This window comes from Excalfactoria chinensis, chromosome 1 (genome assembly GCF_039878825.1).
Source record: "Excalfactoria chinensis isolate bCotChi1 chromosome 1, bCotChi1.hap2, whole genome shotgun sequence".
NCBI lineage: Eukaryota > Metazoa > Chordata > Aves > Galliformes > Phasianidae > Excalfactoria > Excalfactoria chinensis.
This window is the reverse complement of record NC_092825.1, coordinates 135,157,772-135,180,144: the sequence shown is the minus strand read 5'-3', so window position 1 is coordinate 135,180,144 and position 22,373 is coordinate 135,157,772. Positions and strand designations below refer to the sequence as shown.

The 22,373-nt window shown below is 36.7% G+C and overlaps 1 protein-coding gene and 1 long non-coding RNA gene across 4 annotated transcripts in view; both read right to left on the bottom strand.

Moving 5' to 3' along the window:
* Positions 1 to 22,373, bottom strand: part of FGF14 (fibroblast growth factor 14) — a 367,985-nt gene that overhangs the window by 212,213 nt on the left and 133,399 nt on the right. The window lies entirely within an intron of this gene.
* On the bottom strand, positions 3,373 to 4,178 carry LOC140247437 (uncharacterized). Its single transcript, XR_011902654.1, has 3 exons — positions 4,012 to 4,178; positions 3,801 to 3,898; positions 3,373 to 3,472 (listed from the first exon to the last, which is right to left on the bottom strand). It is a non-coding gene; the product is annotated as an uncharacterized lncRNA (long non-coding RNA).

The window sequence follows — 22,373 nt, the reverse complement described above, 5'->3', positions numbered from 1 at the left end:
ATGCGCTTACTTCCTGTAATCACTATTGAATAACAATTACTTCATAAATGATAGTTAAGATGGGAATGAATGGCCTCTCCCACACAAAATAACTGTTTCTCCAAATGCTTAGGTCACTATAGAATATTTCTGATTTGGAGCAATCACATTTCATTTAACTTTTATTAAGTAATGTTTGCAAAGCAAAGCGCTTTAAAAATGACAGTTCAAAGTACTACCAGGCAAGAAAAAATTACAAAAATGACAGTGCCAAATACTATCAAGTAAGGCAAAATTACAAAAATTACAGGTAAGAGAAAAAGCTTTCACAAATCTTCTACATGTCACTTTTTTCTCAACTGAGAGAAGGAGAACGTCTACTTGGATGCATAAAAGGTCCTCCTTACAATTTCTATAATATATATATATGCATATAAATAACAAAGATGCCTGCTGGATGCTTTTACTACATCCTTGAATAATCACTCTCAATGCAACAGATTTACCTGCTATCCATGGATAAAGACTAATACCTGTAACACATTCTAAGAAACTGAAATAGTAAAAGCAGAACTGAAGTTGGGAATCCAAGCCTCACATATATCAGAAAAGACTTTGGACAGATTGAGGGATATTAGTAAGAGCAATACTCAGAATATTTACTCTGAACCACAAGCGGTCCTGTTTAGTGGTATAGTTTCCTCTCTGTACATTTGCTGCAGGATGGCAGTTCTGTCTATTTTTGTCCTCCTTTTGTAGTGCTGCTAGCAATGCAAACAAGCTGGAAAAAGCCAGTTCTCCATAGCTACACCTGCGCTGCAGGGCAGCCTCAGTGAACACACCCCACTGGGGTGTGCTCTACACTCTCTCCTTGCCCTTCTCCAGCAGCCTACTTATCCAGCATCTCAGCCTGCTTCCTAGGGGAGGAAAGAGAGGGGAATCGATGACAGAAAGAGAAGAGAGTAGGCATCTTCTTTGCTACTCCACTGTGTTTCTGGGGTGCACCTGGGATGCACCCCTCAGAACTCAGAACTCCCATAATTGAGACAGACATCCGCTCAGAATATCAGCTGTCCCATATTCCCTCGTAAAGGCATGTGTTTAAACATGGAGACCCTTTCAAACATCGTGTGCTAGTGACGGCAGAGATTGGCACATGACAAGGTTACAGAATTGAGCCTTGTGGGCAGCTCAGTGTTCTTACTGTTCTATGCATCACAGCAGTGATACTGATAGTGACCATGTTGGCTCTCTTGCACTGGACTGCATGCAGATACACAAGATGACAGCTTTCCACCCAGGAAGGTTTTGTGTTCTAAATATAAATAAGATCCCATTTATAAATAGCAAAAGAATAATGTGGCTAAATAGCCTCCTTTGGCAGCATCATAATGATTCAAAATTGCATAAATGGAAACAGAGAAAATTATCAGCATTGCATTAATCCTTTGTATGTTATATTGGAGAACTTGTCAATACGACTCTGTTCCCAGCACTTTTATTTCTGTAGCTGGATGAAAACATAGCAACATAAAGCATTCCCCCATCACCCCCCCAAAAAAACATATCATATGAAATAAAATGATTGCGAGGATCAAGATAAAAAGTCCAAAGTTGAAGGTACTGCTTATGGTAACCTCTGAGATGGAGAGTGATGATCTTAGAGGTCTTCTCAAGCCTTGGTGATCCTAAGATTCATAAAACTAAAAGAAAAGGACAAAACTTTCTTATTTTCTAGTGGAGCTCCCCTACAGTTTGACATTGATTCCTTTTCTTTAAAGGTTGGATACAGCTTGCTATACAAACTCATTTCAACGAGTTGCTCAGTAGAAACTGTTGGTCTCCATTATGTTGCTGAATCTTATACAGGCATAGTTAAATGCCACATAAATAACAATCCCAAGCACACTTCACCAGATGGTTTTTTCAAAGACATGTGTAGGCATCCAGAAAGCCCACAAAGATAGCATTCATAATGGGCACGGTTACTAAGCATACCTCCAGAAGCAGTACAAATACGAACAGCAATGCAGAAAAACAGCTATAAAAGGAATAGGTCTGATTTATCATTGTGCCACACAAGTTCCACATGACTTTAATTCCAGCAGTTTTCCCAGGAACCATTCCAATTGGAACTGGTGGACAGAGAGTAGTTTTAGGCAGTTATAGAAATGAATCAGATTCTCTATCAACTGCTGTTATAGATTTCTCCCTGTCTAAAAGGAAATATGTCCCTGTCCAAGAGAAAATATGAGACATTTTTGAGAGTTACTGCAAAAATCTCATCTTCGTAGTGATCACCACACATTAAAAAGAAGAGTAAGATGTTTCCCAGGGCCAAAAGAAAGTGGAAGATGTTGATTTCATTATTAAAGCTGTGATGTGGGGTATACATCTGGGGAGATAAAGCACAACCTTGCAAAGCAAATGTATGCAGATATTCCGAGTGTGACAGCTGATGGTGGATGATGCTGCAGCCCTCCTGGGGAAGCTCTGCATTCCATTAAAATAACAAAAAGCCCAACCCAGTATGACTTGCAGGTTGTCTGTAAGCTGTGACAGGCTCAGGCTTGCTGTCGATTCTGAAGCAGAGTCAAGCCATTCCCAGGAGGCACCTTGCACTCTCCCTAGTCTCTGCAAAAGTAGAATATCGCCTTGTTCTCAGGGGCTCTTTATCTCTCCTGAGACCTTCTTGTTCTTTATATTATAATTATTTCTTAATTTACCGTGTTCAGTAGATGTCTAGCCATTTGTGAAGAATGTATGATAGTTCATTTCAGCTGCACTGAAATAAAAATTCTCATTTCTAATGCATGCTGATAAACACAAGTTTTTGCTGAAATGAAGTAATGGTAATTAGCAACATTTAAACTTAGAAAATATCATACAATAGTCTCTGTAAGGGAATTTCTGACTCGACACCAAAGCAAATGTGTTAACCTTATACTTAGAGATTCCGAAAAGAAACCAGTCACATAAAAGAAAATACAAATGAAAATAAATAGTACCGTTAATTCATGTACAAGCAAAGAGTTCTCTCCATAAGTAAGTGTGATTCAAATGATGATTTTCTAAGACAATCTTTTTTTTCTTTGTAACAGCATAAAATATTTCTAATGAAAGTTAGCAAATATCATCAAGACTTATGCCATGAAAGTCAGTTTTGGAAAACAAAATTAGATGTTATAAAGATTTTCAATATTTACTCAGAGAAAAGACAAGGGGGAAAAAAAATAACATTCACTTCCTTATAGTATATTACAATATCACAAGAGAAAACATTTTTTTTTTTTTTTTTTTTTTCTGAGACTGTTTTCTATTACGCTTCAGTCCCTTGGATAATAAGCTGGTATAAATTGCATTTTTTAACTTACTCTGAAAAAAAATCTATCTCCCAGTGCTATTTTTTTCTTTTTTTTCTACAGAATTATGGCCTGGTGCATGTTTTCCTTACTGGCAAAATACTGTTCTCCTGGTTCATCCACGCTATAATCTAAAAAAAATCAAAATAGATGCACGGATGAGCATACAATATATCATTATTTTTGTCCAGTCTTTGTTGTTTTTTTTTTGTTGTTGTTTGTTTGTTTTTTTTTTTTTGTGGTGGTTTTGTTTTTTCCCCAGTGATTGGCTTGAACTTACTTACAAACCAAGATAGTAAATAAATAAGAATACTGAAGATGTGCTTTCTGCACTGGAAAAAATAGTGCCATGGAAATCCCATGAGAAATGCATGGAAAGACCAATTTATTTCTCTTTTGCTTTGTGTCATGACAATGTAATCTTGATAAACTGAAAGGAATAAGAGTTTCAAGGCTTACCTTGGACAGCAATGAGAACTTTGACATGGTCCCAGGTGACTAGGTAGATTTTAGGTCTCATATCTTCTTTGCTAAAGTGTTGCTAACATTTGACATTGCTAGTGAAAAAATAATTTATGCTATTTCTTAAAGCCACTGTAGATAGTTTATAAACATTGTATGTGTGCAAGACAGGAAAAGAAATGCTAAATTAAAAACAAAAATTTGTTACCATTGGTCACTGAGAGAAACAGGACACAGCTGTTTTCTCTATTCTGAGAACAGGATAGTCGCTAACCTCTTCACCAACAACTCAGGTGCTTAACCTATAGTAGATAGCATTAGAGATTGTTATAGCAGGGATTACAAAAATATCTTCTTAACTTCATATATGGGCTGAAAAAGTATAAGATTAAGCAGCAGTAGAATTAACCTGCATTCTGGTCAGTTACTAGTAAATGTAATATCCAATTAGCTTTCAACAAGCTACAGCTGTGTCAGTGGCTAATGTAAGTGTACTGAGTGAATATTTTACAGAGCTGCCACAAGGAAAATAACGTTGAGAGATAGAGATCTCTGATAATCTCAAAGGAAATGGGCTTCTGACCACAGAGAAGAGAAATGAGACTAGGGAGAGATGTGATACAATCAAAGCCCTGCTGAAAAGCACTTGGGAATAGTGGGGGATGGTAAGCTAGACATGAGCTAGCAATGCATCCTCACAGCCCAGCAAACCAAAAGTGTCCTGGGCTGCATCAAAAGCAGCATGGCCAGCAGGGCAGGGGAGGTGATCCGGTCCCTCTACTCTGTGCTGGCAAGACCTCACCTGGAGTACTGGATCCAGATGTGGACTCTTCAGTACAGGAGAGACATGGACATCTTGGAGTGAATCCAGAGAAGAACCACAAAAATGACCCAAGGGATGGAACATCTCCCCTGTGAAAATGGCTGAGGGAATTGGGGGCTGTTCAGCCTAGAGAAGAGAAGGCTTTGGGGAGACCTACTAGTGGACCATCAGAAGTATCTAAAGGAGGGCTATTAGTAAGAAGGGGTCTACTAACAGGATCTTTTGTGATAAAACAAAGGGAGATGTTTCCAAAGTAAAGAGGGGAGGTTTAGATTGGATATAAGGAAGAGGCTTTTCACAATAAGGGTGGTGAGGCGCTGGAGTAGGTTGCCCAGAGAGGTGGTGGATTCTCCCTCCTTAGAGACATTCAAGGTCAGGATGGATAGTTTTCTGAGCAACCTGGTCTAGCTGTAGGTGTTCCTGTTCATTGCAGAGGAATTGAACCAGATGACCTTTAGAGGTCCCTTCCAATCCAAATGGATCTGTGATTCCAGAAACACCCTTCCAGCTGGCTCTAGTAGGGTACAAAAATGGTAAATATGTGTATACGAAATGAGAAAACAGAGAGTAGTAGGAAGAAAGGAAAAGAAAGTTGAATAGATTAAATAAGGTCAACTTTAAGAAAAGAGAAATACTGTGAATAAGGGTTCAAAGGAGTAAAATCTATATAAATGTCTAGGATGCTCCTCATAGGGTTGGTGGGACTGCCACCTGCACCTGCCCCAGCTAAGGAGTTCACATGTAAAGACTCAGTTATTGACGTAGATATTCTTAACATTACTTTTATATTGGGCTCAAAGTATGGTAAAATATTGAAGTTGCAATGGAGTGCTATGTTCTGGTGTTTTTCTTGCTTGTTTATTTCTGTTCATAAATTTTCTGTTGTTGTTGTTGTTGTCATTTGGGTTTTTGTTTTGTTTTATTTTTAAATTAAGCCTTAACAAATATGAAGCAAAGTATTCCTTCACAAAAGCTGTAATAAGCTGCCTTTTTTTTTCTTCAGGTACTTGATTTGGGGTTCTATTTGCTGAGAGACAAATTAAATGTCTCCCTTTCTAGATGATATGTGGATGAGAAGGGTGGAAAGCTGGCTATTGCTAGATACCTTTGAATAAAATATACAGCACCTGAGGAGGAGAAAAGTTTATGTGAGATAGTATAAAAGACTTGAACAGAACACAAACATACTGGGCAGAGTTTCTACCTATAGTCAAGATTTATTTTTACACTTCCATTAAAGAACACTTGGGTCATTTCGCAAAGTTGTCATTCAATTCTTTCACTTTTAATAGTAATTCAGCAGTAGAAACAATAGTGTGTTTAAATTAATATGTTTTGATCAATGCAGAACAAGCATTAAATGAAACTAGAGCTACAGCACTTGAGTGTGATTTATTACTATCTTTTTAATAAGAGTACAAATATCTTTTCAGGATTTTTTAGTTTACACTTCCCTCATTTATTGAAAGCTTTCTTTTTTCCCATTCTGTACCCTGTTTTCTCCTATGCTCCGGGATGCCTATTCATCTTAAGGATAGCCCTTGATAGGTTGAGGGTGCTATAAAATTGCCTTGAATGAACAGTGAAAAATAAATAAATAAATAAATAAATAAATAAATAAATTGCTATTCATGCAAAGAAGCATAAATGGAAAAATAAATAACAAAACAAAACAAAAGAAGTTGGGAAAAATAAATTGTGGGATTAAAGGTTATTTTTTAAAGAGGAAAATATTAAATATTTATTTAAGTCGTTCAAGTCATAGTTCTTCCAATCATCAAAGACAACGATGGCAGCAGCACAATCAGTGATGAAGGGTTCACAACACATTTATTAGATGTGCAGCTGTACATTATTTATTTATTTATTTATTTATTTTTAAGTCATAGTATATGTTGTCTGTGTAAGTGCATATTCTCATTTATATAGAAAATTAAAAATATTTGGGTAATGGTTAAATTACAGTCCATTTTTAAGCAGTTTTTATGTTTAATTTGAATGTGATCAAGATGAAAACAATCTAGACTGCAAATATTTTTGTCTTATTGTTTTACATCAGCCTTCAATGATTGTTAAATGACTTCACACCTACCACTTTGCAAAACAATGATATTCTTCATGGTACATGCCTCTACCTAACCTTATCTAGCAGCATCTGCAAAGAAAGCGATTCCTTACTAACATTTTATTGTTCTCAGAGAAACACTGAATTTGCTATAATACAATGAGATAGGACATATTAATCAAAGATATCAAGTATTCTTCAAAGCAAAACCTATAAATCCAATTTATTATCGTTCTAATATACATATAATTTATCAAGTTCAATGGTATTTTTTCAACAAGGATGATGACTAATATTTGCAAACCTAAAGCTGACTCATCATATGAAATTTTATTGACATAAAACTAAATGTTGTTTTCTTTGTACCAAGAGCACAAACACTACCAAAAGAAAGCACAGACTGTTAAGAAGGAACATTTTGTATGCTTTCCCCTTTCAGACTCTTTGAGCCCTCTATTTAGACTTTCCAAATTATATATTTTTGTCTTCCAGTCCAGTTCAAGAAATTGATAATCCATTCAACATTCACAAAAGATTAAAAGCAGAGAACTAAGTTCATGTTTCTCATTCACTGTCAACACAACCTATGCCCTTGTACTAAAGCCCTTCATGTACTGGTAAGTTTGTATTTAAAAATGCAATGGTTCAAAGCCAAAGGTTTTTTGTATAACGCAGCAGATTATGTATGTCTTGTACTTTGAAAGTAACACCCTTCAGGGAAAAAAATAAAATAAAATAAAATAAAATAAAATAAAATAAAATAAAATAAAATAAAATAAAATAAAATAAAATAAAATAAAATAAAATAAAATAAAATAAAATAAAATAAAATAAACCTTTTTCTGTGATTAAAATATGAAAAGTAACAGGCTGCTGGCTACCAAAACCAGGAAACATATACCCCTTATTTTCTGTAATGATTTGGTGTCGATGGTTGATGTGTGTGGGTATGAGTTAGTTGGTTTTTGTTATTTGTTGGGTACTGTTCATAAGGTTTCTGCTTGTTTGTTCTTGCAAGTTCAAAGGAAAGGAATAGTGTGGTCAACTTTAATAGCAGATTTCATTTTTCATTACAACACATACAATCTTGGCTGCTTGCGCTACTCTGAGTTACTGGCATAAGGAAGTTTGGTGCATGAAGAAAATACCTTTCACTCTCAGATTTTTATATAAAAATCCAACAAGAGTATGAGATGTCTAGGAATCAAATCCTCTCTTCTCAGTCTTAATATTCATTTGTGTTTAAGCATCTTGTTGAAAGTGCATAGGTTGACTAGAAGGAGAAACAACTCAGTCATGTTGCTAGACATGTGTATTTATGCATATGATAAATCCTAAAAATTATCAGTCATTTTCAGTGTGAATCCATTAATATAATCCTTTTATAGAATAGAATCCACATGTAGATCCAGAGGAAAACAAGATTCATAAAGGAAGAATTAAGATAAAAATGTAATCTCTCACACTGTGATCTGTCTGTGCCTAGTCATAAGCATCTTGTAACCATAGCCTTCTAAAGGAAAAAAAAAAAAAAAAAAGCCACGCAATAAAATTTAATTTTCTGTAGCCAACACTCATGACCAGACCCTTCATTGGGCTTGTGATCAAGAGAAAACCAGAAAACCCCACTCCAGATTCACTGGAAAAAACCTTCTCACTGCAAAACAAAGAAAACCCGAAGGGTTTCTTTGGGACCTTTTTATTTGCTGCAGGTTCCATTATCAAACTTTTCAAACTTTTTTTTTTTTTTTTTTTTTTTTTTTTTCTGCTAAGTGAAGCATGTAACTTCCAGAATGTAACTTCCTAACAATTTCAGTGACTTGACAGACTTGTTCATCTCCTGAGGCCTCAAGTAAGAAATGCAATTGTAATCCTCTTGATACAACTGAAAGAATATCCACAAACCACTTCAGCTACAGCCAAGGTTTGCCAGAAGTATGAAGTATCCAGTATAGAAAATACTGGTCGCTATGGCTGACCATGACTATTTCTGCTGCAGAAAGCAACTGCCATGGATTTTCAGGAGCTTAGCAGATTAGTGGAACTAAATGCTTTGCAATATGAGTAGGTTGCAAAGCTGCTGTAAAACTAAAGCACCCCCCCAAAACAAAATTTTGCTGATACATGATATAGTTGTATTCATGCAACAATGTCTGCAAAGTAAATTGTACAAAACAAAGCTCATTCATATTAGATATAGCATGCCTTCCCATGAAACTGGTAAAGAAAAACGTGGACATAGAAAAGTACAGAGACACCCCAGTAACACTACTGGACAGAAGAGTCCACCTACCATGTGAATATCCAGACAAGGACTGATTCCCCTTTGCTTGACTTCTCCGTGCAAGTTTGCATATGTTAATACACATTTTGATGCCCCCAAGTATTGCCTAGTACAATACTTTTATTATCAGAATTTTCCAACTTTGATTAGAAACAAAGTCAGCTCTGTTCTCTTGTGAAAGCAGCACAAGGCGTTGTTTTATTGTGTGTGTAACAGACTGATGGAGAATGCAGGCAGCTCAACAAGCCAAGGCTATAAGAGCAAGAATGTGAGAGTCTGAGTGGAGCAGAAATAGAAATTGTATCATTGTCATATACTGTGAACAAGAGCACTTGAATACAAGGATGGTAAAAGGTCATAACCTGTGGATCACAAGGCAGGACATGGAAGAGTTTTCAAGCCCATTGGTGAGTATTGTTGACCACTGAAGGACACTACAAAATCTACTTTGGAAAGAGCATGGACAAAACAAGCAAACCAACAAACAAACAATAAAAAAACTAAGGATCCTGGTCCCTGTACATCTGAAGCCTTTAAAAAGCCTTTTTTTGTAAAGTTATATGATGTTTTAAAGACAATAGAAAAAGTGGAAAAGAAGGAGTTAATGGGGACAGCAGTCTGGGCTAGAAGAATGTTGGACAGTGTGCAGCAGCACAAGAGAGCACGTGAAGATAAGAGCAGTGCATTAGGGGAAGACAACAAGTGCTGTGGAGGTCTCACTAGCAGGGACAAGGCCGAGGAATGTATGTTGATTGCAGAGGGGAAAAACATCTGCAGCTATGAGGGGATGGTGTGGGTGGAAGCAAAGACTGAGAAAATACAGATGTAAAGCAACGAGAGAACACAAAGAGCCAAATATTAGTTTGATCAAGCTAGGGCAGCTGTAACAGTGGTGCTGGAGAAAACATAGGAGGGAAGGCAAGAGGCTGAGAAGCAGGACTTCTACAAGAAGATAAATGAGATGTTAAACAGAAGTGACTGCAGTACAAATAATATGACAGTTAGCATAATGGGATCCTGAGGCAGTCCTCACACACAGAGACACTGGGATGATCAAGTTCAACTGAGCCTACTCCTTGTGAAAGTAAGTTTTCCTCAGCCAAGCACTCACCCTGAAGTTTATGGCCCTTTGAATTATGAGGGATAGGGGTACAAACCAGGAAGACAAGTACCAGTGAAAACAGCAGGGCAGGGAAAAGCACAAATGAGAGAAGATAGCAAGACAGTGATCACTGAAATACAATTACCTCCAACCCAGTTTTGATCTTTAGCTAAATAACTGGGACATTTGAAGATAAATATCTATGCAAGGGTGCTTCCAACCTAAAAAGCACAACTTAGTTTTACTAATACTAAATCAAAATTGCATGGCTAAGGCATCCTGTGTAGCCACCAAATAGGCCACTTTTAATACTGAAATCCCAGAAATGGCAGCCATTACAGTGGTTGAAGCTAGCGTTATAATCTGTTAAGGCAGCTGATTTCATGCTTGTAGAGCTTCATTTGGAAGAACAAAAACCAAATGTGTCCAGAATTACATACTGTTAGAAAACTGTTATTGACTATAGTTGCTGAGCTTGTGTTTAAGAGGAGTCTGTAGTTATGATATTATATTAGCACTGGAGGATTCACTTTCTGATTTCAAGTGAATATGAGACCTCTGAAACCCACTAATGAAATCCAGGTAGACCAGAAAGGGCAGACTGGGAAGGATGGGAAGATTCTCCAGGAAGAACGAAAGCTTAAGGAACCCTCACAAAAAAGAGAAGATAAATAAATACAACAGTAAAATAAATATGTGCAGTTATTATTCTGGATGAGTCATGAGGAGTTTGAACTGGGACAATGATAAGTTTTGAAGACACAAATGGAGAGCCTGAGAGATGATACAGCCAACAGAATAAGAAACCACTTACAGCCTTTATCTGTAAGTTGGTACAGAATCTGAAGGGGGGAATCCCAAGAGTTAGGCTATGAAACCAGTACTGATGATCTCTGCCAAAATGAAAACAACACCTTCAGCACAACAGGCTGAAGTTGAACTTCAGCACAGGGCATGTCCACTACCTTGGGAAGCCATTATTAAGTTAAGGTACAACCAGCCAGGGGATAAGTAATAGTACCTACTATCTTCTGGGATAGCTGTAAATGTAATGGAAAAAATTATCACATTAACAGAGTCTGAACCTGTAAATGTTTTGAGTCATGCTGGATGCCCAGGGGACACACCTGCTGGCAAGTCTAAAGAGCAGGGTAGTGGAAATTTGTTCAGCAACATAAGGAAAAAATCACATTTTATGCATTGGTTTCAAATTAGGAAACGACTTAATTCCATACCCTTCTTAAAAAATAAAAATAAAAAATAAAATAAAAAAAAATAATTATGGGAGTGATACAGAAATAGACATTCCATAAAAATCCTGATCAGACATTGGTGATCTGCAATGAAGCCTCAGAAATACTTGAAACACCACACAGTGGGCATCAAGAGAAGATTCTACACAAGCATGCTCAAGATAAATTAGAGCATGGAAAGATTAACACACTTGTATTAATAACAAAATCTAACCCAAACACACAGAAACATTGTGAACACCCAGCTGAGGCCAGGGGAAGATTATGACCCACTATTATTACTCCTATGGATGATGGAGTGTTAGTTCAATGACCCAGATTATACTATTTAACAATGTATAAAAAAACGATGGGGAGATGTGCAGTTTGAATTTCAGGGCACTAAACACCAATTCCACAAACAGCACCAACTATTAAAATGCCCAAATGTCTGGCCACAGGAATATAAGGACCAAAGTGGTTTCCAGTCATTGGCCCCAGCACTCAATACAGCTCTCCTTTCTAGGATGATAAAAAGTTTGTTTGTTTGTTTGTTTGTTTGTTTTTATATGTTTTCTTTTTTTCTTCTGAAGAAACAAAATTCCTCATTTGCCACATGAAATTCCTCAATTTCACATTTGCCCAATGAAGGAAGGTATAATGTCATGAGGAAATTAAATACCACAGGTGCTGCTGTATATACTGTTCAGCTGTCTCTACATCCTTGATAAATAAAGAAGTCTCTATGTCATTCACATATAAACACAAAATTTTTGTGTTAGAATAATAAGGAACTAGACAGCAGTGTTCCTGACTCCTGTGACTGCTTAGAGTAAAAATTAAATGTGGAACAAAGCCTTTTCAACATTTCAAGTCTACTGACAACTGAAATATCACTAAGAATTACTCTCTAAGAGCAGGAACAGACTAAAATTTTATATAGCAAATTGGTTAAAACTCCTTTCTCCAAAGTACTTATATAAACATCTCATGAAAAGATCAATTTTCTAGACTTCTTTTTTTCATTATAACAGACAGCAGACCTAGATCACTTTTTCACTAGGCTCTGATATCAGATGGATTGTGCAGCAGTCGGTTATTGAAAACAACAATTTGGCTTTTTATAAAGCAAGTGGAGCTACTTGATGGGAACTGTTTGCAGATTACCCTCGTTTCTTCTTCCCCAGAAGTGTTTCCTGTGGAGTCACAACCCAAACTCCATCTAAGCAGTAGCATTTTTGGATCTGTAGTATTAGTATAACTGTAGAGTTTTAAAATTATTAATAGCACCTTCATTTTAGCATTTCATATTACTAAGCATTTTAAAAATAGCATAGGACAAAAGCCAGACTACATGAAGACATCTAGTAATAAAATGAGAGTGAAAGCTGAACATAAGCTTATATTTTGCTCCTGCATATTTTTATAGTTGATGACTTTTATCAGAGGCTCTGTGAATTGATGAATCACAGAAAGCTCAAGGGTAGAATAAATAGTTAAGATTGCCTGTATGGAGATATCACCTTACATTGAACAAACTGTAACCAGTTTTTTTCAGGTTGATCCGAGCCAAACATTTAGTTTGCTTTCAGATGTCTTTCCCACTTGCTTCTTTAAGGGAGTAACTGTATTGCCAATGTATTTTGTTGCTGTTTTTGTTGTGTTTTCTCTGTCTGAAGACATTTGAAACATCACTGCAGTGACATGGCATTACAGTATTCCTATTGCTAAGAAATAAATGAAGCTGTGAATGATGTGGAGAGAAGAAAGCCAGCATCTCCCAGCATCAGCGTGTAAAAGTGCTTTCTAATGTCCTTACGCTCATCCATTATGACAGACTCTTTGAAAGGCTGAAAAACCTCAACGGCAGCTTACAGTCATAATTCAAAACAGCTCCTTGTGAAGTAAGGGTTTACCCTATCTCTATTCATCTAACAGCTCAGACTGCTACCGTTTCTGAAGACAGAAAATAATTTTAAATTACAAAAGAATTTTTTCATCTGTAGTCTTCTATAACAGAGACAAAGGAGAACTCATAAGGTGCAACCATCATTCCCCAAGTTATATTATACATTGAAAAAATCTTGCAATGCAGAGACCATTGTTGGTTCCAACAGTATCAGGTACAGAATATGTTCTCAGTGCTTTTTCACCTTCTTCAAAAGGAACTCCTGATGCAATTTTAGCAGCAGTGGCATCATTACAGCTTAATGTTGTCTTGGTAATGAATGGAAAGAGATTCCAGGACAAGCTGACACATCAAGTCTAGGGAGACCATGCTTCCTCAGTGGTTTTAAGGCTCACAATCCAATTGCATTATGTTTATTCTACTCCTTGTGGCACCACATCAAAGACAAGAGTTTGTACTGGAGAAGAAAGTAGCACCTTCTGTTCAAAACATAAAATCAAATTACTCTGCAGGCATATAGAAGCTCAGAACCCAAATAATCAAATACATATATATTCATATATATATAAGACTACCTTGCAGAAATGTTCAAGTGGTTTCATCCTATGAAAATTCTGCTTTAAGGTACTGAAGGAGATCAACAGGTTTAAGTACACTGAATGTCGATTGAGTATTTCTACTGTTATGACAGCCACTATCATATAAAGATCATATTTAAAATAATTACTTGCATTAATTTTTTCACAAAAAAAAAAAAAAAAAAAAAAAAAAGAAAAGATATTTTATTCGTTAATTATACCTTATTTCATTTTTCAGTGTTCTGCATATGTTATTAATTCATACTGGCCTGGCTCTTATTGTGAGGGTAAGAATTATCCTTCAATATACAGAGGGAGAAAATGAAACATTAAGTATTCATAATTCAGATTTCACAAATGTAGATTTTTTTTTCCTAGATAAAATGGTTTATCCTAGGATATATATAAATAATAATAATAATAATAATAAAGAAATAAAACCATTTTTAACTGAGATTAACCAAGAACAAAAATTACACCGTTACAAAACAGCATGGAATGTTTCTCTTTACTTGCCCTATAAATCACTGAAAGCCAGGAGGCAACAGGGAACAGTCTGAAGGAAAGAAGGGGCAGATCTGTCCTCATTATGGAGATAATGAGGACACTGTTCTTTTGGACTCCAAATGCCCATTCAAACACTTTTTGGTTGCACTTTTTTCCACAGCCCTTATTTACCAGAACAGTTGCTAATGTGAATAATTCATGTCTGTGTGTTTGGTTTTGATTGTTTTGTAGTCTGGTTGATTATGGGATTTGTTGCTCATTTTCAAACCCATCCAGTCTTCACTGAAGGTGAAAAGGTGCCCAGAGGCTGAAGTGGGTGCAGGATGTATGTGTTGGTTTCTTCCAGGTCTGGTGCTGCTCAACAGGCTCTGTTTGAACTGTTGTATATCCCCATACTGGGTCTCTCGGGCTGCAGCCTGGACCAGTAAACTCGAAAATAATCTCCTTACATTCATTGTAAAGTAGCCATATACTGGCAGTTTGCCCCTTAATATCTTCATTCAGACAGCATCTGATGAGCTCGAGATGCTCCCTCCCACCTCCTCTGCAATCTTAAGCCCTCACAGTGTGCACACAGTGCAGGCTTTTATGCCAGAAGATGATAAAGATTTTCAATAGGCTCCTGTCCTAATAGAGCTGCAAGTCCTACACCAGCAGTAGAAGTATGAAGTCCACTGTAAAATTACAATGAAGTCCATTATTTAACCTTAGGATTTCATATACTGCAACCACTTGAGCTTTACCCTTGCAGTTTATGAAGTAATAATAGTAATTTTAGTGAAATTTCAGCCTTGCAAAGCTCTGCTGCATACACAGCCTTCCTCACTGTAATACAAGACTTACAAAGAAATATGTAGCACCTGGAACATTTTAAAACCTTTGAAGGAGCAAAGCACTTCGCAGTAGTTAACAGTAGTGGATGGATAATGAAAATGAGTCATGATAGTAATATTTTCCACTAAAGGTGAGAGCAAAGTGATGTCTCATTTTTCTTGTTGCTCAAAAAGACTCCTTTTCAATATCTTCTTTCACTTAATTTGATGCCTTTTAATCACAGATTTCCATTGCTCCTGTTTCTGTCCTCTAGACAGAACAACATCTATAGCTCCTTTACTTCAGTCTGCTGGCAGTTAAGCAAGATGGGTTTCTCAGGGGCTTGCAGGTTCATACATATGTGCCAGCTGCCTGGCATGGGAGCTGTGGCTGATGACACAAGCCAAGTCTCACACTTCTGTGCCCTCCCCTGTTTTCACAGCCCTGAATACCTAACAGAGAAAAGAAGATCCTCATCCTGGCCTACCCAGGAGGCAAACCCCAGCTGCCTGGTAACTCCACTGGCCAACCAACATATGCCTTACCTTCTCTTACAGATCAGATATCTGATCATAGAAGGTCTGTTTTGTTTATTCTGGTTTATACTCTACTTTATTATACTTGCAGGCCATGTTTAAACTAGCAATGAAAGATGATAATTTAAGAAAGAGGAAATGACTAATGCAAATTTTCACATTTTCCCTGAGGAAAAGGTTTTGTTCCCATGAGGATTGTAGTTTTGCTTTGTGAAGCGAAGCCTCTGAACTCTGAATCCTGCATTACGCATGTCTGATGCAAAGTAAGAGTAGCTTGATGTGAAGGACATCTTGAAATATTCTGCCTTTTTGAATACAAATGTAAGAATCTGCAGAAACTGTGAATGAACATTTACAACAAACTGTGAGCCTCCTACTGATGCACTCAAATACAAAACAGGAGGCGAGAGAAAGGAGGAAAAGAGAAGAATTTGTTTTCCTACCAAACAGCTGTCTTCTTTAACAGAAGAAACTAAAGAGAAAACAGCGTGTGAAGAGGCCAAAAGCTGCATTAATTACAGTATTTTTAGATGCTACAAGCACAATTTTGATAAACACTCTAAACTGTGAAAAAACTGTACTGTCAACGCAATTAAGTCCTTTTTCTTGGTGCAGCATCATCAATGCATGTGTCTGCTGAGAATACATTGTGGGCTGTACAGTGCAGTTACCCTTTGATTAATGATTCAAGACGATCACTAGGGACCACACAGGCTCCTGGGAAATGCCAGAACAAGCAGCACAATGTCATCATTAATTTCTTCTCTTGACCTACATTAGAAAGAGTGATGATACATTCAGTGTTACGGGGCAAATCTCAGCCATGGTTATACACAAACAACCCCCATGAAAGCAATAGGTATATGGCTTTGGAGCAACATTAGGAATTAAAAGATAACTGCATGGATCTTTGAGTAGGGTTTATTTATTTAGATCATCTGTAGAATGTGGGAAGGTGTGAAACTAATTATTCTGTTAGCTTTAATATCTGGACCTGCCGTGAAATCCCCATACGAGAAAAAAATTATAATCCCTCTAGGTGGAAAATATGGGATCTCATTTCTTAACTGGTTAGTATTTCTATTTAGCCAGGGGATGGCATTAGAGCTGGTATTTTATCAGGATAGACCTAAAAGTCAGCTCAAAATAATACTTTTGCTAAAGGCACCTGCAAGTACTGACATCAGTCTGTCAGTTGGATTGCTTTTCAGCACTGACATGAAGTCCTCCATTTTGTGCCAATGGGCACTGATCATGTATTCGAATGAAGCTCTCTGAGTTGAGCAAGGCAACACAGCATGTTTGGTTCGCTGTCTTCAGCAACTAGAATACACTGAAGAGCTCAAAATGTTGCAGCACTTCCTTCAAAATACTTTTTCTACTGTTTGGGAAGCAAATCTATTTTGGATTCCTGAACTGACTTTCTGTATAGCATTTATCCTTGTCCAAGGTCTCAGATAATATCTTCAAGGTACGTCATTGTTTCACCCAAGGTTAACTGAAAGGCCAGCATTAGCAATGCTGCCAATAGCACTGTTTCTGTAATACGCTGCAATTTTCTATAGTGAGGGTGAAGCTTGTCTGCACTAGAAACATTATTTTATTTTTTTTCCAGGGAGAAGTATGTGGAGTGTATTTCCTGAGTAACCAAAGGACATCTGTGTGCCAGAGTTATTTTCAGCTTTGAATTTTTTTTTATTAACTTAAAGCATCTCCACTCCTTTCATTTTTCCCATAGGGAAAGGATACAAGAACAGATATAATAGATTCTAGTTGGAATACTTTCTGCTCTTCAAAAACTGCTCAGACACTATAGTGCAAAAATCTGCATGATATAAAATGGAACAAATACAAATGCTTGTATATGAATCTACAGTTAAGGAATAATTTTGGTTTCAGTGGGAGTTGTGATTTCATGCAGTTTTGCTGGGTTGTTAAACAGACATGGATGCATCAATGGAAAGTTAATATTTTCACAGAGTAAATGTATTATAAAAGTTTCTAAGTTAGGCAAAAACTGATCATTAAAATCTCTGTGATGTTGTTTATGAAATGTAGTCCACAGGGTCATATATACTGAAAAGTGACTTCAAAGCTGAGAATTGTCACTAGTTAAATATTTCCTCTAAGTGTGATCATAAAAAAGATCTAGAACAAAACAGCACATTCTGTACCCAAGAAGCCCATAAGGAGCAACTTCCAGCCTAGCATTAAAGAACTCAGACAGTAACATAGCAACTCCATCAAATGTCTACAAAACATAAAATTGACCAAAGCAAGACTTTCATTATTGTGACATTCACAAATAAATTGTATTTTTATCTTTTAACACATAAGAGAATAGAAATAAGCTTGATAACTTACACCAGCCTCTGAAATATCTTCTATGTATTTGTAGATAGCTCACCAGCAGTCATGGGTTGCCTTAGCTAACCTCATTTTCAAATGAGAAATGGTTTACACCCTACATCTTTTCAACAAAAATGGCATATTCCAGTCTCACAGAAGTAGTCCCAGACTCATCACTTACCTATTGCCCAATATTAAGATTTATATGTTATGCAAAACAAGTTACTCCTACTATAAAAAACAATACAAGTGGACTGTGCCTCTTGAATTAATAATGCTTGTCTTCTGTATTAAAGGGAATTGAGTTATTTTTACATGCTAAACTCATGAAAGTGATTCAACTACAAAAATATGTTTTTTATCCTTTTTCTCTCTCCTTGTATATTCATCTCTCTTTATATACAGAAGGATCACTTTTCACTAAAAAATTAAGATTTTAAGCTCTCAAAATCTGGCTTCTGGAATCCTTCAGGTGCCTGGAACTGCTCTTCCATGCTTGAGAATGACTGGCCCATGACTGAGATGGGATTTGTCTCGTTCAAAAACTAGTTTACTGGACCAAGCACCAGGACAGCCTATTTCTAATTCCCCTCTCTCTGTAAGACCTATCAGCTAAAAAGCTCTGTCTTCAACTACCTAATGAACTTTTGGACTAAACTTCAAAGTCTCAGTAGGAAGAGCATAAGATTTCACCAGCCACCCAGATAAAATGGCAGCACTGGCTGCTATGTATTGAGAGATTAGAGACAGGAGGGGAAGGAAATGCAAGAATAGAAGGAGCCTTCAGTCATCTTTAAGAAGGCTGGAAAATTTCTCACAGGAACATAACAGAAATCAAAGTTTTGTGATGCAAAGTTGAGGACAAACTATGAAGTTGGACAACTCTTTTGGCTTTTATCTCTCTGTCACACGTAGCTTGGCTCAAAACTGCACATTTGAATGTAGCTAACATTTGTGGCTGCAGATATAAGCAGAGTCACTATCGATACTGGAACAACAAAGGCCAAATAGATGTGCTTCAAATTTTCTCCATTTAAGAGTTAGGAATGTCCAATGACAGTTAAGTCGTGCAAACAATATGAAAATTATTGAGGGACCTCTGCAGCACTTTCACAGAACATTTTTAAAACAGACTTTAAAAAAAAAGGTGGAAACATCAACAAGACTGAACAATAGGTAAGGTAGGTTATTAGAAGCAGGAAGGTATCCCTCAGAAGACAGAAGCTGTGGCACATTAAATGTGAAGACATACCTGGGAGGGACCAGAACAGAGGTTGAAGAGCAAATGGTGAAAGGAATCAAAACTAAATACAAAACCTCTCTTGAAACATATTGCAAGCAAGAAGCTTGGCAAAAACTGCAAGGCCAACTTGTGACCAAAGAATACAAGAAAAACCTAGAGAGAATAGGATTGCAAAGAAGAAAATTCTTTGTATTACTTTTCACTGGAAAATAAACCAGGCCCATTTCCATTCTGAAATCCTTTTTTTGGGAGATTCATGAAAAGAGAACTCTGACTAACATATCGCATTTTACAGCTACTTAAAAGTGTCTAATTAACTGTACAAGCTTTCTGGCATTTAATGAGCAGTTCTAGATGTCAGGAATAAAATGAGGTTTCTAGCAGTAATGCACCTCTCCCTACAAGCTCCTGCAACAATTGAATATGGTAAACATGAGCTGTTTTGCAAGATCATTCTAGGGGACATAGAAAATACAATAGTCCAATACAAGTATGAGGACTGTAGGTCACATTAGTAGAAGCTATAAGAACAAATGCAATGATCAGATACCCATGTACATATAATCTGGCAAGAGTCAATATTACTTTTGTGAAGTGAGATTATGCTTCTTTGGAGGCATAAATACATACATGAATACAACTATTTGTGCATAAAATCTTCTTAGTTTTCATGAAAGCTTTCCCTTAGCAAAACAAAAAACAAACAACAACAACAACAAAAAACCAAAAAACAAACAAACAAAAAAAACTAGGCAGCAAGAGGGTTAAATAAATGGTTAAAAAAGAGGAATTATGTAAGGGATAATTATGTAACTGGAACAAACTTTCAGTAGAGGAAGGTCACCCCTTGGTAATAATCTGGGGTTCTTAAATGCGTTTGGAGTTTCCTAGTTCAAGAATGCCTTGGGTTTGAGGTGGTACTGATACTGATTAACTCAGATCGATTGGGCCTGACAAAACTGAGAAGCGCTTTCTAAGACTGGATGACTAGGTAATTAAATGTAACACAGAAAAACATGAAGCGGTGCACACAGGAAAAATCCATCATAACTTCCTATAGAAAAATATTGTAGATTCTGAGCTGATTATCAGTGTGTCATGCAAACATTGTTGATTATGACTGTTACTTTCATAGTACGACAATTTCAATACTCAGTAATAATCATAAAATAAATGGTTAGCTGTTTATGGGGAGAGAACAGAAAATCAAACAAAGAACAAGCTGGAAGTTTGCGAGTATGTGGCTCCCCCATGTAGCTCTTACCCCCTTATCTCAAAAAAGTTATATTAGAGAACTGGAAAAGATTCAGGAAGAAATTATGAGTAAAATCAACAGCAAGAACAGCTTCTATAGAAGGAATCATGAATGCCATGGCAAAAGGAAGCAGACAGAGTGCTTGCTGCCTCTTTTAATACAAAAACAAGTTATCAGTTGAATCCAGGAGCTTATTCACAAAGAAACAAGGTAGTTCTCTGAGCAATGGGAACCATACAAAAGGAGCTTGAGAATAGGAAGTGTTTTGAACACTAACATTATAAGTATGCTCAAGGAAGGAACAGAGAAATACTCAGTAGAAGCACCCACTGGGGGTTAGTAAATACACAAAAATGACATCAGACTCTGGAAGTCGACTGAGTGGAAAACATTTGGAAGCTAGTAAAGTACAGGAAAGTACTCAGGGGAAGTTTAGTCCCTGTTTATATTCTCCCCAAGCAGATAACTGTAGCCACTGATGAAAACAAAATACCAGATCGGATAATCCCTTAGAACTGATAAGTTAATGAGGAAATTCAAGAATGTAACTTTCAGACAGCTAGTGATAGACAAGACAGATCACAGATTTCTGAGGCTGTAAAGAACTCTAACACGGCTATTTCAAGGGAAAGAAAGGATTTCCCCAGGTAAATGCGTTACCTCTGACATTAGTTCTGTCCATACAAATAGACATCTGGATACAAACAATGGGTAATATAATTCTTTTGAAAATGTTGCTCTGAAAAGACTACATAAACATCTAGAAAGAAGATATTTCAACATACTGAAAACAAGAAAACAAACAAACAAACAAACAAAAAACATTAAATAAAATCATCCCTTTGACAGGACATCATTTCTAGTCCATCAAGTGGTTCTTGCACATGGGAACAAGCCCTACTAATAAAGCATTATTTTTTCTTAATATATTCACTGAACTTCTAACTCACAACAGAAGTCAAGGAGAAAAAGAAGTGCATCTCATGAAGAATGACATAACATTGATTTGTCAAAAGGCAAGCTGAATATTTGCCTAGCACCCTGATTAGAGTGTATTTTACTACTGTCCTGAGCTTAGAAGAGGCTCTCAGAAACCCACATGAAACCTGGTATGCCATCCAGGGCAGGGATACTACAATGATTCTGAAATTTTACCTTTCCCAAGGGAAATAGAAATCCTGCATGCATTCAGTAATTATATTTCTGATACATGTTATGCTTAATAGAAAAGGTAATGAGATATTTATAAGTAGCATGATACATTACACTATAAAACTGATGAGTAATCTGTGCATCATGATCTAAGAGAGTAAAGAATTAATCGATCATAAAGCCTCTGAACTTTTATTTTTAGATGAGCTGAAAAAACTAATTTCATAAGAAGCCTAAGGTTGCATTCTACAATAAAGCGTGATTGCTGCATATGGTTTGAAAACAGTCTAATATGGAGATTCAAGAACCCATTGTTTTCATTAAATAACACAGGTGAATAATACAGTTAGTGGTGCTGTTGTTCCACCAGAAAACATGAAAAAAGATAACAGCAAAAATAAAAAAGAGAATGTTTCGGAGATTTTGGCAGGGAAAAGAACAACCCGAAAACTGGAAGAGATACAGCTTAGGCTAGGCAACATTTCATTATGAATTATACAGGCTACAGGATTATCTTTCACAAGTGGCTTTCAATTTCCTATGAGGAACATTGCAAGGAATAGATGACCAACTGGGCAGTTATATGGTAACTCCACAGTTACAATATAACAGCTAGAAAATCAGCACAAATCTTTGGATCTGAGAGCTCCTTTTCCTTTGGGTTTCTCCAGAAGCTCTGCAAGTATTACCTGTTTCTTGCCTGGAACTGGCTACAGTTCAGT